The following is a 14,768-nucleotide window of genomic DNA, read 5'->3' on the forward strand; positions in this document are numbered from 1 at the left end:
GAATCATACAGCGAATAATTTGGGCATCTGAGATGAGCAGTAGATGAATCAACCGATAACTGAGATTCTGTCAGAAAAAGTACACGGGGTTTGGCAGACTGCAAGTGGAAATGGACATCGTTGAGATTAGAATTGAGACCACGTATATTTGTGAAATGAATTAGGAAGTCCTTGGGAGGTTTAGATCTTTTCGCAGATGAGCTTGCTCTATTAGTTTGACAATTCATGGTGTATTCAATAGTAAGAAAAAGTAGGTGGGACATGCTGTATGAAGTAATGAAATTTTTGGATATGGCGTACATGTGGTAAGAATATATCCAGATCCTTGACATAACGTGGCCTCGACAATGCTCCCCGCATACACACTACTCGGACTCCCTCCAGTCACTATCTGGCAGAGTAGAGGTAGCAAGATTATACACTAGCTGATCCGGAAGCTTCCTAGAGAGTTACCAATAGGTTCAGTCCGGTGTACTAACAAGCGGCCGGCCTGCGAACACCGTTTTAGAGCTGTACCCTCGAAATGTAAGGAATATTGGATCTCGCCACGACGTTCATCATAACCTCAAAAGTCATTAATCATACTGCATGATGGCAGAGATAGGGAAGGGTTGGCCGGAACTTAGCTCTAGAGACTAAACATGGGTTCCACCACTTCAAGCCTCCAATAAGCAAAGTGGTGGTATTTCACCGGTTGATGAGAATCATCTACCACCTAGTACTGCCTGGTAACATAGAGGGGCGGCGTTCCTCCATGTGATGTGGGCGCCACACCTCGACCCCTGCTTACGTTGGTTCACACCTGGGTGGTCACCCACCATGTACTTGTGCATGGAGGTTATACGATCACATAAACCTCATACAGATTCCCTGTGTTGCAACGATGTTTAGAGTGTTCCCATAAAATACGGATTCTACTTTGGATTATCAATTCCCTGGACTGTGACGACCATTTCAGTGGATGCAGCATCGCTTTCTCTACCTGCAGGTAAAATTTTATCTTTTATTTGATGTGGGAAGGCCATTTTACAAGCAAGTGAAATATATCGTCGTATCTTCCCTATGGAAACCCACGTGGTCGCCGTAGAGATAGTGTCACTGAGGCAGTGAAACCTGTAAACTGTGAAACTGACTGGGAACGGAGTTCTCCCAGGAAACTTTTAAACTGGTCACCTCACATACAACGTCTTTATTTTAGATCCTAGCAGTTTATTTTACCTTTTACCATGTTTATCGCCAGTCTCCTTTGTTCGCCACCATATTGTTTCACTTAGCGAACCTACGTTTTTCGAGTTGGCATTAAGAAGCTTCCTGCTAATTGGCTATAAATTCTAGCTGTTTTGAACAACTTCAAAAAATAATAATAATAAATAAATGAGTAATAATTATAATACATGGATAAATAATAATAGGTGAATAATAATAAATAATTGATAATAAATAAAATAGTAATAATAAACAAAAATAAAATTAAAGAAAATATGTCAAAAATCGAATCTCAAACGGGAAACAGTACTCCCGTAGTTGTGCTATTGCGCCCTTCATGCAGAGCACGGCACACCTCAAGCAACCAGGAACTACTTGAAAACACCTGCCCAAACTCAGCTCTGATTAAACAGCTCAACAAACAACCAGCTAAGTTAGGCACTGATGTTTCCTCGCAACGGGATCCAAATAATAGCAATATTATTATTGATGAGGAGGTCGCGGGTGTGGACACCAATATGAATAACCCCACCCCTCCAGCTGAGCGAAAACGGCTAAAACCCAAAAAAAAGGTCAAGAAATCCACTAAAACCTGTTCTCCTTCAGCTACTCTCTGGGAGAACCTAGAAGAAGAACTGAACTCCATGCAGTCCTCACTAGATAAGGATTGCTCTCACTTGGAGAAAATTATGATCCTCAGGTCCATGATGGAATGCTGCCTTCGCTTTGAAGGAAGTAGAGTAACCAAGCCAGCTGCCCAAAAAGTTACAGGCTGCTGGGGTACCCTCGAGAAAATGTTACATGACCTAATACTACAGAATGAACAACTAATTGCAATCAATGAACAACTGAGGAAAACAAATTATACTTTGACAAAGGCCCTCAGCAGTCCAGCTTGGACCAGCCATAGCACTCAGAACTCTTTCCTCCCAGATCTGACAGCACAATCAAACCGCCAGACACGACCAGCACTTCTCCCTACACCTATCCCAGAATCAACCTATGCTGCTATGGTACAGCGGCCAAAAATTAATGCCCATCCTCCCAATCACACTGACTGCCACCTTATGGACAGTGAACCGAATATCACAGTTAATGATTATCACCAGACCAAGAACCGGGAACCAAGTGAAATGCCACAGCGCCCCCGGTCCTATTCAGATGCGCAGAGGATCCAACCAATGGCAGATAAGCTATTTGCCCCTCCCAACACCAGACAGAATAGAGAACAAAACCTAGTCATCCTTCGTGCGACCCAAGAGGGTTGCTTTACTTCAAGCGAGGCTGTCAAGGAGGTTGTTACTACCAACTTGAAACCTCAAATGAAAACCATAAAAATTAAAAGCCTCAGAAAAATCCGTAATTCTGGAATCATCATTGAGACTGCTTCCAAAAAAGATGCAGAAAACATTATTCAAATCCCACAGATAAATGAACTGGGTCTTAGCGCTGAGATACCCAAACCAAAAGGCCCATCAATTGTAATCTTCGATGTCGAAAAAGGAATTTCCAAAGATGACCTCCTTGAGGAAATATATGACAGGAACCTTGCTGATCATATCACTAGACATGAAATTCAAAGTGAACTTAAAGTCAAGTACTCCACCAAATCCAGATCGGGTACTTGTTGCAACTGGGTAGTCGAACTCTCCCCGAAGATATGGCAAATATTATTCCAACAACAACGAATATTTATTGGCTGGAGCTCTTGCCGGTTCAAGGAGCACATACCTACCATCAAGTGCTTTAAATGTCTCCGATTTGGACACACATCCCATGTCTGTGCCCGACAAGACTTCACCTGTGGCCACTGTGCTGAACGCGGACACACCTACAACAATTGTCCAAACAAACATCGAGCCCCTAACTGCGCCAACTGCAAAGCAGCAAAAATGGATCCCAATCACTCCGTCCGGGATGTCAAATGTCCAATCTATTTAAGGGTATTGAGAACCATCCATAACAAAACCGACTATGGCTGTACACCATAATCGCCATTCCACCAACGTCCTCAAAATTCTCCAACTGAATGCCCAAAGAGCTAGAAATGTTGTCGAACAAATTAGAATGAAAATGGATGAAGAAGAAATTGATATCCTTTGTGTTCAAGAGCCCTACACCCACAAGGGACGGGTACAGGGCTACCCTCGCGCTTATAGGATCATTGAGACAACCACAGATACTCCATGGGCAGCCATCATTATTAGGAATACAACAATTACAGTCACAAAGATCGACTCCTTATGCACCCCCTTTGGTGTTTGTGCACACATTATCTGCCAACAAGGCTCTCTGCACGTAGTCTCGTTGTACTGCCGACCACGAACTGATATCGCAACATATATTGAATATCTCCAGTCAGTCATAACCCTCTTACCTTCCAGCAAAATCCTAGTAACGATGGATGCCAATTGTAGATCTCGCTTGTGGCATAGCCGTGTGGATGGCCACATAGTTTCCCAGAATGGACAGCAATTAGAAGATTTCCTTTCATCTTCCCCATTTGAAGTCCTTAACAAACCACATCACCTTTCTACCTTCAGCAATACCCTGTGGGAAAGCAACGTTGACGTTACGCTCGCCACACGGTCCATAGCACAAAAGTTCTCATCATGGATGGTTCATGAGGCCTGGACCACCTCAGACCACAGGGCCATCTCTTTCCATCTATCTAGACAACTTGATAGTACTCCTCCCACCTACCACGATATCATCAGATACTCCACCAAAACAGCTGACTGGAATGCCTTCAAGGACAATATAAAATCAAAGCTACAAATGGATACATCCCAACTAAACCATCTTGATCCACAGGAGCACCTCTCCCTCCTAACAAGCACACTCCAACAAGCATGTGAGAGAACTATGAAAAAACGTCAGAAGCACCTAAAGGCTGTCCCTTGGTGGTGCAAGGAACTAGAAAACCTAAGGCGGCAAGTCCACACTGCCCGAAAAGCCTTCCAGAGAGCGAGGCACTCCTGGCCTCCTGCTGAGGTCCAGGCTCTACGGGAAGCATATAGAAGATATCGTAACGACTACACAAGCCTCATTCGGCAGAAAAAGAAAGTGTCTTGGCAGAACCTTGTGACAACCACTGGTAACGCAGATCCTTGGGGGGTCGTTTATCGCATTGTTATGAACAAGCTGCCCAGGGGAGAGATGTTAAATGCAACCCTGACTCCTGATGGCAATCCAACACACACATGGGCTGAATCCATGAATAATATTCTGAATGCCCTACTTCAGACAGATGAGAGTCCCCTCAATGATGAACAAAAGCAAATTAAACAAGACAACCAGGCTTTCTCCAACAATAAAATAGAACCTCCTTTCACCTCTGAGGAAATGAACAAAGCACTTGACAGAACAAAAATGAATAAATGCCCTGGTCATGATAATATTGAGGTTGAGGTCATCAAGAAAGCAGCAACACATCTCCCAAACCACCTATTAGCACTATTCAACAAATGCCTTGCGAAAGGAATTTTCCCTGATTCTTGGAAACAGGCAGTGCTTCGACTCATCCTAAAAGGTCCAGATAAAGATCCTACTCTACCCAAATCTTACCGCCCCATTGCTCTTCTCCCGGTCTTGGGAAAGGTAATGGAGCGGCTGCTTCAATCCAGATTATCCACCTACTACCAGACAGCCAACTTAGACTCTCCAAAGCAGTATGGCTTTAAGCCAGGATGCTCCACTGAAGATGCTATGAACAATCTGCTCAACACAGCAAACTCAACCACAGAAAAATATCTACTGGCTATTTCCATTGACTTTGCTGGTGCCTTCGATTCCATCTGGTGGCCCAGCATTGTCAGGAGATTACGTCAAATCAATATTCCACTCAACCTCTACCGCTGTCTCCAGAACTACCTCTTCAACCGCTCAGTCACTGTTCAAACAAATTTTCAGAAAACCTCCCGACCAGTTGTTAGAGGGTGTCCACAGGGCTCGGTTCTTGGGCCCTACTTCTGGAACTTGATACTAGATGAATTTCTTCTTATGGATTTGGGTCCTGTGGACTGCATGGCCTATGCAGATGACCTCATCCTCCTTATCAAAGCTGATTCTAGAACTCAGCTTGAGCAAATTGCCTCCCCTGCCTTAACGATCCTCCAAAATTGGGCAAACAACCACAAGTTAGTCATCTCTGGGGAAAAAACGAAGACAATCCTCCTCAAAGGATCCTTGGACATAAGAAGACCACCCCAAATTAAAATCTCTGGGCAGACATTGCAACTCAAAACAGAACTAAAATATCTAGGAGTAACCTTTGACTCCCGATTAACATTCTTACCTCATCTTAATTACCTCTCCAATAAAATACGTCGTTATACTGCCATGATCGTAAGAATTAGCAGAGCAGACTGGGGTTTGAAGAGGAGGACTCTCATGCTACTTTATAAAACCATCTTCTTACCAGCTGTGTGCTATGGTGCAGCCATATGGTTCCCTCGTGCCATCATTGCACGTAATAAAGCAAAGCTACATACAATTCAACGCAATATCCTACTCACTGTGACTAGAGCATGCCGCACAGTCAGTAATCCTGCCCTGCAGGTCTTAGCAGGCACTCTTCCTCTGGACCTGGAGGTTATTCGTCGCGGCCTTGCATACCGCATAAAGAGAGGAATTGCCACCACCATTCTGGATATAACACTCGATCTAGCTAATGATCCAAAAAACGAAATGAAACAGATTTACACTAAGCTCTTCCAGCATTGGCAAAGATCTTGGGAGCAAACAACCAAAGGTGAAACAACTAAAAGATTTCTTCCACAAGTTATGATAACTGCACCAAAACCTCCTCCGTGGTACTCACCAGGCCTTCACGTCTCGTTCTTCCTCACTGGTCATGGATCGTTTCGGGCCAAGCTGCATGCCCTGGGTCTCACCGATTCTCCTCTCTGCACATGCGGTGACAATGAAGACTGGATTCACCTCATGTATAATTGCCCTCTTTATGATTTACCCAGAAGTCTCCTAATTACCAAAACTGGAAATATACCCAGTGGGCAGGAACACCTCTACATAATTGACGAAACCAACTACAAAGCCTTCACTACTTTTGCCCAGACTGTATTTGAAATGCGTCAAATTCACCTACAGCAAACTGTTCAACGCACCCCCATCTTATAATGAACCCAAAACTCAATTCACAGAACATATCCTGAATGGAATCAAAGAAAACACAAACAGAATATTGATCTTTGTCATGACCTAACTCTCGACGTTCACAAAGGAAGCTATCTGACAAACCCACGAACCCAAAAAGGACTTTTCTACAATAGCCACAAGAACTCCAAGCAATCCTTGAGTTTCATGAATCCATGTGCCTCCTCTCATCCCCTAAGAGAAGATTATCCAAGTCCCAGTGTGGGACACTGCCCATTGCCTACAAGTCACCCTTGGATGAAGAAGATTAAATTGTTGACCCTGGGCCCCTTGCCCATTGTGGGACCCACTCACTTGCTGGCACCTCTTCTCTTCAAGGTGTATGACAATATCTGATTTTCCTACTTGTGCAGGAACTCATATAAATACTCCTCTGGGAGTGGGGCTGGCATTTGACTTTCAAATGCAGGATCATGCTATTAGGCAATCTGACTTTGTGGGTCACTTGACCTCACAACCTTTTCTCTTCTTCCTGAGGTAGGGTGGGCTCCCCCCAGGGGGGAGCCCACCCTACCTCACCCTCTCTCTTCTGCTTACCTTCTTTCTTCTCCTCAATCTCTCACCCCTTCTCCTATTTCAAAAAAAAAAAAAAAAAAAAAAATTTTTTTTTTTTTTATTTATTTTTTTATTTTTATTTATTTTATTTTATTTATTTATTTTATTTTTTTTCATTTATTTTTTTTTTTATTATTATTATTATTTTTTTTTTATTAATTTTTTTTTTTATTATTATTATTATTTTTATTTTTTTTTATATTATTTATTATTTTTATTTTTATTTTATTTTATTATTATTCTTTTTTATTTTATTTTATTATTATTTTTTTTTTTCTCGGCCCTCCCTGGGAAGCTCAGGCTAACCCCAGGGTCGGCCAGCCAGAGTTCTCTTTCCACATACCTGGTCCGGCTCCCAGTGCCAGTGACGGTAACTAGCAGTCTGTGGTGTTCCACAGACCCTAGGCTAAGCGGCCAGATGAACAACATAACCCGCACTAAGCAAACATGAACATACACTAACATATGATATCTGGCCTTGACAGTACTGTACTGTCTTACTTCACAAGAGATTCAAATGCGGAGTTGTGCGAAAGCACCGGTGCCGCTTGTCAAAAAACACTATGTCACTATGTCACTATGTCACCTCATACAGTCGAGGCTGGGTCGCCAAACAACAGCTGCTCCACACTACCGACCCACAACTTGTAAAAAGATACATCGTATCAATCCTTTACCCGACAATACTGTATGCTTCAGAGATATGGGCCTCGGCCGCCGAATCCAACATTAAAAGAATATTCTCTGCCGAATTCTGGCTTCTAAAATGGGCCAACAGCAAACTACACCTTCCCCCAGCTGTCAGATCAACGCAGTTAGCAGAAGCTCTTCAACTACGCAGGCTCCGGTCCTACATCGGAGAAAGAAGGCTGCTGTTCACCATCAAGATGGCCACCGGTAAAATTACAGAGCCGAACTTCTGGGGTCACTGCTCTTGGCGCATTCCTCCCCCTTATCTCCGGTCTTCAGCACAGCTGCTAGCAAACCATAACCGGCTAGTACTAACCGACAGATTCCTGCCAAAGCAAATGCTGCCCTCACTGCAAGCCATCGACGGGGACCTCCAAGAAGTGGTCAATAATAAAAAATACAGGAAGGGTATCCTCGTCGAACTGAAAATGTAAAACTGTGCTATATGATGTAACTTATGTTTTTCTCATGTATCTTTTGTAAATATGTTTTGTGAACCCCTGGCACCACCATGCCGTGACGGGACTAATTGTATGTCTATCACTGCTGCAATTAAAGATTGTATTATTATTATTATTATTATTATTATTATTATTATTATTATTAACAGTCCCACCATCGTGAAGGTGCAAGCAGAGGATTTGGCTGTCGCAGACCGTCCGGAGTTCGCCGAAATTGGGTCCACTTGACTTGAGTTTCACCCGAATATCAGTTCCATATAAGTGGAAATCATTGTATACAGTAACTATGACTGATTATAGAAATTTAGATTTTTGGGTTTCTTTTGGGCCTGGGTTGGAGAGTGTATAACTCCTCTCCTATTGGTCCTAAGTCCAGTAAGAATTACTTATTTTTCGAATTTTTTGTGGCTTCCCCTGGTGGTTTCCAGGGGAGATACAAAAACTCAAATTTTAATTTTTCTCCTAGTGACACAACAAATCCCAACACTGGTTAACTCGGTCATAGACAAAAAATTTATACAGTATATTGTGTGTCTAGGTACTTCCAAGTAGGTAAGTGGTATATTAAACATTATTGGAGCCAAAGAAGAGAGAAGACAGAAGAAAAAGAAAATATCATTAATAAATAAAGAATATTCTATTTCTGGTCAAGATTGGTGTCACCAGTATTGTTGAATTTTATTAAATGTTTGTATTGTATTTTTTACTTCATTCTATGCACAAGGTAGCATGGAAACAGTTGAAGATAGCAACCAAATACAAGATTTGGCTGGTAATCCCAGCACATCAGGAACAGACATGAGTAAATCTGTGGGGGAAAAGAAACCCAAGATCATTGTCACAAGGTGTGATCAAGATCCTGCTCCGGATGAAAGACCATCTACATCCTCAGTGGTAGTGGCCAGTAAAGTGAATAGTAAAAATAATGAATCAAATGAAAAAACAGGTTTGTCAAAGTCTGAAACTGTACACAATGTGTCATACACAGAAGGTATTAATTTGGGAGAATCATTAAATATGTCAATGGTTCATGCAGCAGTTCTTAAAATTAAAAAGGCCTTGGGTGACTACATGGCTGCAGATTCCAGCAAAGTTACAAAGCTGGCCTCTAACCTCATTAATAGCCTTTGGGCAGATCTCGAGACGGTAACTACCGCCCTGATGATTGATAATGAAAGAATGTACCTTGGATTCACCTCTCACCGTTTTCGTAAATTTACCGTGGTAAATAAATATCTCTGATGCCTCGCTTATAGTCACTCCGCCAACAATTGCACACACAAGACCGTGTCTTCTGGCCATTGCACTTATGGTGGTGACATGTTTGCAGAGTGTACGCACAAAGAAGATCCTCCACAGTGCGTAATCTAAGTGTAGGAATAAAGATAGTAACCACTCAGTGCGGAACAGCAAGCGGAACAGAAAAACCGTAAATGAATAATACAACCCAAAACACTGTACTGCAATACGCGAGAAAGGACAACCAACTGTTTGATTACTTCTTCTGTGGAGATAAAGATTTTACAAATTAATAGGCAAAGATCTCGAGTAGTAGCAGCAGCAGATGAAATCCGGGCAGCTGCAATTGAATACAGTTACGATCTAGTATATATACAGGAGCCCTTCTTTTCAACGCAGGTCGGGGGACAGGCCCACAAGGCTTTCCAACATCCGCCAGGGTAATAATATCAACGAGTACAGTCCCTCCAAAGGCAGCAGTGGTAGTATTCAACAATGAACTAGTCATTACATCAATTACGAACTGTGCTCCCCAATATCACTTGTATTCAAGTTTCTTCTAGGGAATTTTCTTTTTATCTTGCTTCTTTATACTGCTCTCCGTCAGAGCAGTATAAAATATAGAAAATGCTATACATGAGCTTGACAAAATCTGTTCTAAATTCGCTGCAAACAATCATGTAATCATGGCCAACCTGAATGCAAAATCCATGTTCTGGCACAGTGGTCTTACGGATTCCAGAGGTGCTTTATTCGAGGACATTATTTTGGCATACAATTTATGCATTCAAAACCTTGCAGAAAAACCTTTTACCTTTTCTACGTTAAACGGGCAATCAAACATCGACGTTACTATGTCTTCATTTAAACTTGTAGATAAAATGCATGAATGGGACGTAAAAACGGAATTAGTTAACATTGACCACTGTACCATCAAGTTTTGTGTTTGGGCGGAGAATACCAATGAAGACTTGCCTGTGCATGACTTAAGGAGGTTTGCATGCACAAAATGAGATGGGATAAATTTCGAGCCTATCTAGGAACGATCTTTGGTTCACAGGACTTAGTGGAACTAAACAACCTCACCACTCTTGAGTATGTTAACTCTGTACAGTACCATTTATTTGTTGCAATGTCGCACTCTACCAGAAGAAAGCAGATTAAATAACCTTCGGTCCCATGGTGGACACCAGAGTTAACCACTCTGAGAGTTCAAGTACAGAACGCGAGAAAGGACTACCAACGAAAGAGTCATTGTCGCAACAAGATTTACAACTTAAAGATGATTATAGATTAAAGAGAAGAAATTTTCACAAGAAGATAGCGGAGAGCAAGACTAGGTTTTGGCAAGATTTAGTGAAACATGTTGGTAATGCAGAGCCATGGGGCCTGGTTTATAAATGAATGAGAAATAAATTATTTGGTGAGGATGTTTACAATACTTGTTGTTGATAACAACTAGGAAACCACGGACTGGAAATGAACCGTAGAATCGATTGTTGAAAATCTTTTTTTCCCTTGGATTCTTCGAATCTGGATTCACCTGAACAGGCTGCAATTCGTCTGAAGAATGAAAGATATACTGGATCCACGGACATTTAGCTTTTCACATGATTGAGTTAGGGGCTGCAATACCAAAATTAAATTCGAAAAAGTGTCCTGGAGATGATTTAATAGAAAATTAAAATTATTATAGTCAAATATTTGAATTACTTCCAAATGTATTACTTAATCTGTACAACAAGTGTTTACTGGAGGAAACTTTCCCCAGAGTTTGTAAACAAGCATTATTGAAGATTCTCCATAAACCAGGTAAACCCAAAACAAATCCCTGGTCTTATAGACACATTTCTCTTTTGGCCAACATGGGAAAACTATTTGAGCGACTTTTTTTCCCTAGAATCACTAATATGCTCATGGAAAACCACCTCTATTCGGATTGTCAGCATGGCTTTAAGAAGTGGCATTCGACGGAGGCTGCAATTATCACAGTGATAAATTATATTTCTGACTCACCAAGCAAGTATGTATGTATTAATGGTTTTCGTGGATTTTGAGGGTACTTTCAACTCTCTCTCTCTCTCTCTCTCTCTCTGGTGGGAGAGTGCCCTCAGTTCCCTCAGGATGCTCCACTGTAATAACTACATTTATCAAGTACTGCGATCATATTTAACGGACAGAGCAATAAAGATTCAAGCCAAACATCTTTCATACAGTAGTTCCGTGTCCAGAGGCTGTCCTCTGGTTTCTGTTCTGGTGCCTCTCCTCCGGAACGCAGTTCTGGACCAGTGGCTGCAGAAGGAAAGTGAAAGCTACATAAAAGTGGCATATACCAATTACCTGGTGGTCGGAGTATTAGGTCGGTCCAGAAGGGTCCTTGAGGAAAAAATTAACCAGTGTTGGATGACTTACAAAACTGGGCAAAACTAAATAAGTTGGAAATATCTGTAAATAAAATCAACTTTATGGTTTTTAAATCACATTTTGATTAAGACCGACCGCCTAAGTATTATTGGAAGGCTAAAGTATTATTGGAATTACCCTGTTACCAACACTAAGTATTTGGGTATCGTTCTGGATGATGGGCTGGGTTTCCAGGTCCATGTAAATAAATTTAAGGAAAAAAATTAAGAAAATTACTGCAGCAATTATTCGGCTTTCCCTTAAAGAGTGGAGCTTAGGTAAAAAAGTGTTATATTTTTACAAGGCAATTTTCTTTCCCATTATTATGGGAAGAAAAGGTATGTGAAGTGTGATTTCAGGCTATGTCTAAGGTTAAGATCAAATCAAAATTAATATCACTACAGAGATCTATGTTATTGACCATCCTAAATGTCCCCAGATCAATTTCAAATAACGCCCTGCAAGTTTTGGCAGGAATTAAACCCCTGGACCTCTATACAGGGTGATTCACTACCAGTGCGACAAACTTGCAGGAGGTGTAGGGGGCACAAAGACGAATCGGAATCACATAGCATTGCGGGGTCCGAAATGCCTTCGTCATGCGGTAGAAGACGTTGAACGGGAGGTCGCGTGAACAGCGATCCCGCTGAAAGTCAGCATTTGCGAACCATTTCTGTTGAAGAAACCAAGTAGCAAAAGTCCTCCGGAGTGGATAATCCGCAGGCTCCAATGATTGGACGTGTTGCAGATGGTATGAACTCATTTGGTTTGTTAACAGTATCCTCCATACAGTGGATTGGGAAATACCCCATCGTTGGCCTATCGCTCGAGTACTTGTACTCGGATTGCCTTCTGCAAGACGTAGGAGATTCTCCTCATTGTCTGGCGTCCACGTCGCTCGCTCTCGATTCATGGTACCTCTCGTGAAACAACCAGTCTCACGTAACCTTCTGTGCACACGTGCGAAAATCGTACGATGAGGAGCACGCCTGTGCGGAAAACGTTCCTGGTACAAGCGCAGAACGGCGCGCCCGTTACAGTCCGCAGCTCCATACGCGAGGTGCATGTCTGCCAGTTCAGCGTTTGAATACTCGTCCGTCCTACTGCCTCGGGAACCAGTTCGCAAATGCTGACTTCCAGCGGGATCGCTGTTCACGCGACCTCCCGTTCAACGTCCTCTACCGCACGATGAAGGCATTTCGGACCCTGCAATGCTATGTGATTCCGATTCGTCTTTGTGTCCCCTACACCTCCTGCAAGTTTGTCGCACTGGTAGTGAATCACCCTGTATACAATATCGAGAAATGGCTTACAAATTAAAAAAGGGGATTTCAATGAATTGTCTGAATATTGTCTCCAATCTGGCTAACACTTTAAACAAGGAAAAACCATTGGAAGTAAGCGTCAATGTCTTATTATGGGTAATTTCAATTTTCGTCTAATTGATCGGAGTAAATGGGAAAGAAACTCGACATGGGGAACTAAATTTTTAAATCAACTAGATGACTGTTATTTGTATTAACATGTCAGGGAAAGTACTAGAGAAAAGAATATCCTAGACCTCATCATCACCCATGAATCAGATGACATAACAGGGCTGAGAGTAGAGGAACCAGTAGCAGGAAGTGATTACGGAGTTCTACGGTGGATGATGAAGAGAGAGGTAGCAGTAGTAAAAGGCAAAGGAATGGGTTATAATTTCAGAAAAGGAAATTACGATGCCTTCAGGTGCTACATGGCCTCTATTAATTGGGCAGATATCGCAAAAAGAACGAATACAATTGAACTGTGGTATGATTTTAAAACATTAATCACAGACGCCTTGAATGGTATTTACCATTCAAAAAATACTCCACGAGGAGGGTTCCAAGTTGGATGAACAGTGAAGTTACCACATTACTTGAGTAGAAAAAGGTAGCATGGAAAAGTTACAGATTTACAGAGCCTATAACCTATGTACCGAAGCCTATAACAGCTACAAGATGATCTGTAATAGAGTCACAGAAAAGGTTCGACAGGCAAAGGCAGTTTATGAGAAATCACTAGCAAACAGAGCAAAGAGGAGAGATAAGGAATTCTTCACATATATAAATACTAAGAAGAGCAGGACAAACTAGATCGGACCTTTACGTAAGGGAAAGGGGATAGTATTAAATACACCAGCTGCCGTTGCAGATCACCTGAACAGTTATTTTGCATCGATATTTACAGATGAAAAACCGTTTGTGGCAATGGGAAATTGTGGGAGCGAAGTTGAAAAATAATTCGATGTTGTAATTAATGATATTGAAATTTCGCAAGATTATTTAATGAAAAAACTTTCGAGCCCACAGGCCAGTAAGACTCCTGGAGTTGATGGAATATACCCTATAATCTTAAGGGAGGCGGCATGTGAGTGCATGGAACCATTGAGGTTAATTATGCAAGCATCACTAGACTGGGGAGATTCCGTTGGATTGGAAAAGTGCCAATGTATCTCCTATACATAAGGGTGGTTCTAAGAGTGAAGTGGATAATTACTGACCTGCCAGTCTGATTTCAGTGGTAGAGAAAATCATGGAGGCAATGATCAAGGGTGGAATTCAAGATCATTTGGATAGAATTGAAATTCTCAAGAATACTCAGCACGGTTTTGTTAAGGGAAAATTATGTTTAAGAAATCTGGTTCGCTATTTGGAAAGGGTCACTCGTCAGCTGGATTTAGGGAATAATTTCGACATTGTTTATTTAGATTTCAGTAAAGCTTTTGACTCAGTCCCACATGAGCGGTTGCTTTATAAGCCGGAACAGGTTGGAATCACTGGGAAAATCCTTAGATGGATATCAGGATGGCTTCAGGGCAGGAGGCAGAGGGTTGTGATAAATTGCTATTCCTCAGATTGGGTTGATGTAAGAAGTGGGGTTCCCCAAGGATCAGAATTAAGACCACTGTTGTTTTTAATTTTCATAAACGACATTGATGAAGGGATAGAGGGCGTCATGTCTAAATATGCAGATGATGTTAAAATTGGTAGAGTAGTTAATGATCACTGTCAAGCT

This window comes from Mastigoproctus giganteus, chromosome 9, assembly GCF_048544385.1.
Source record: "Mastigoproctus giganteus isolate SK-2022 chromosome 9, ASM4854438v1, whole genome shotgun sequence".
NCBI lineage: Eukaryota > Metazoa > Arthropoda > Arachnida > Uropygi > Thelyphonidae > Mastigoproctus > Mastigoproctus giganteus.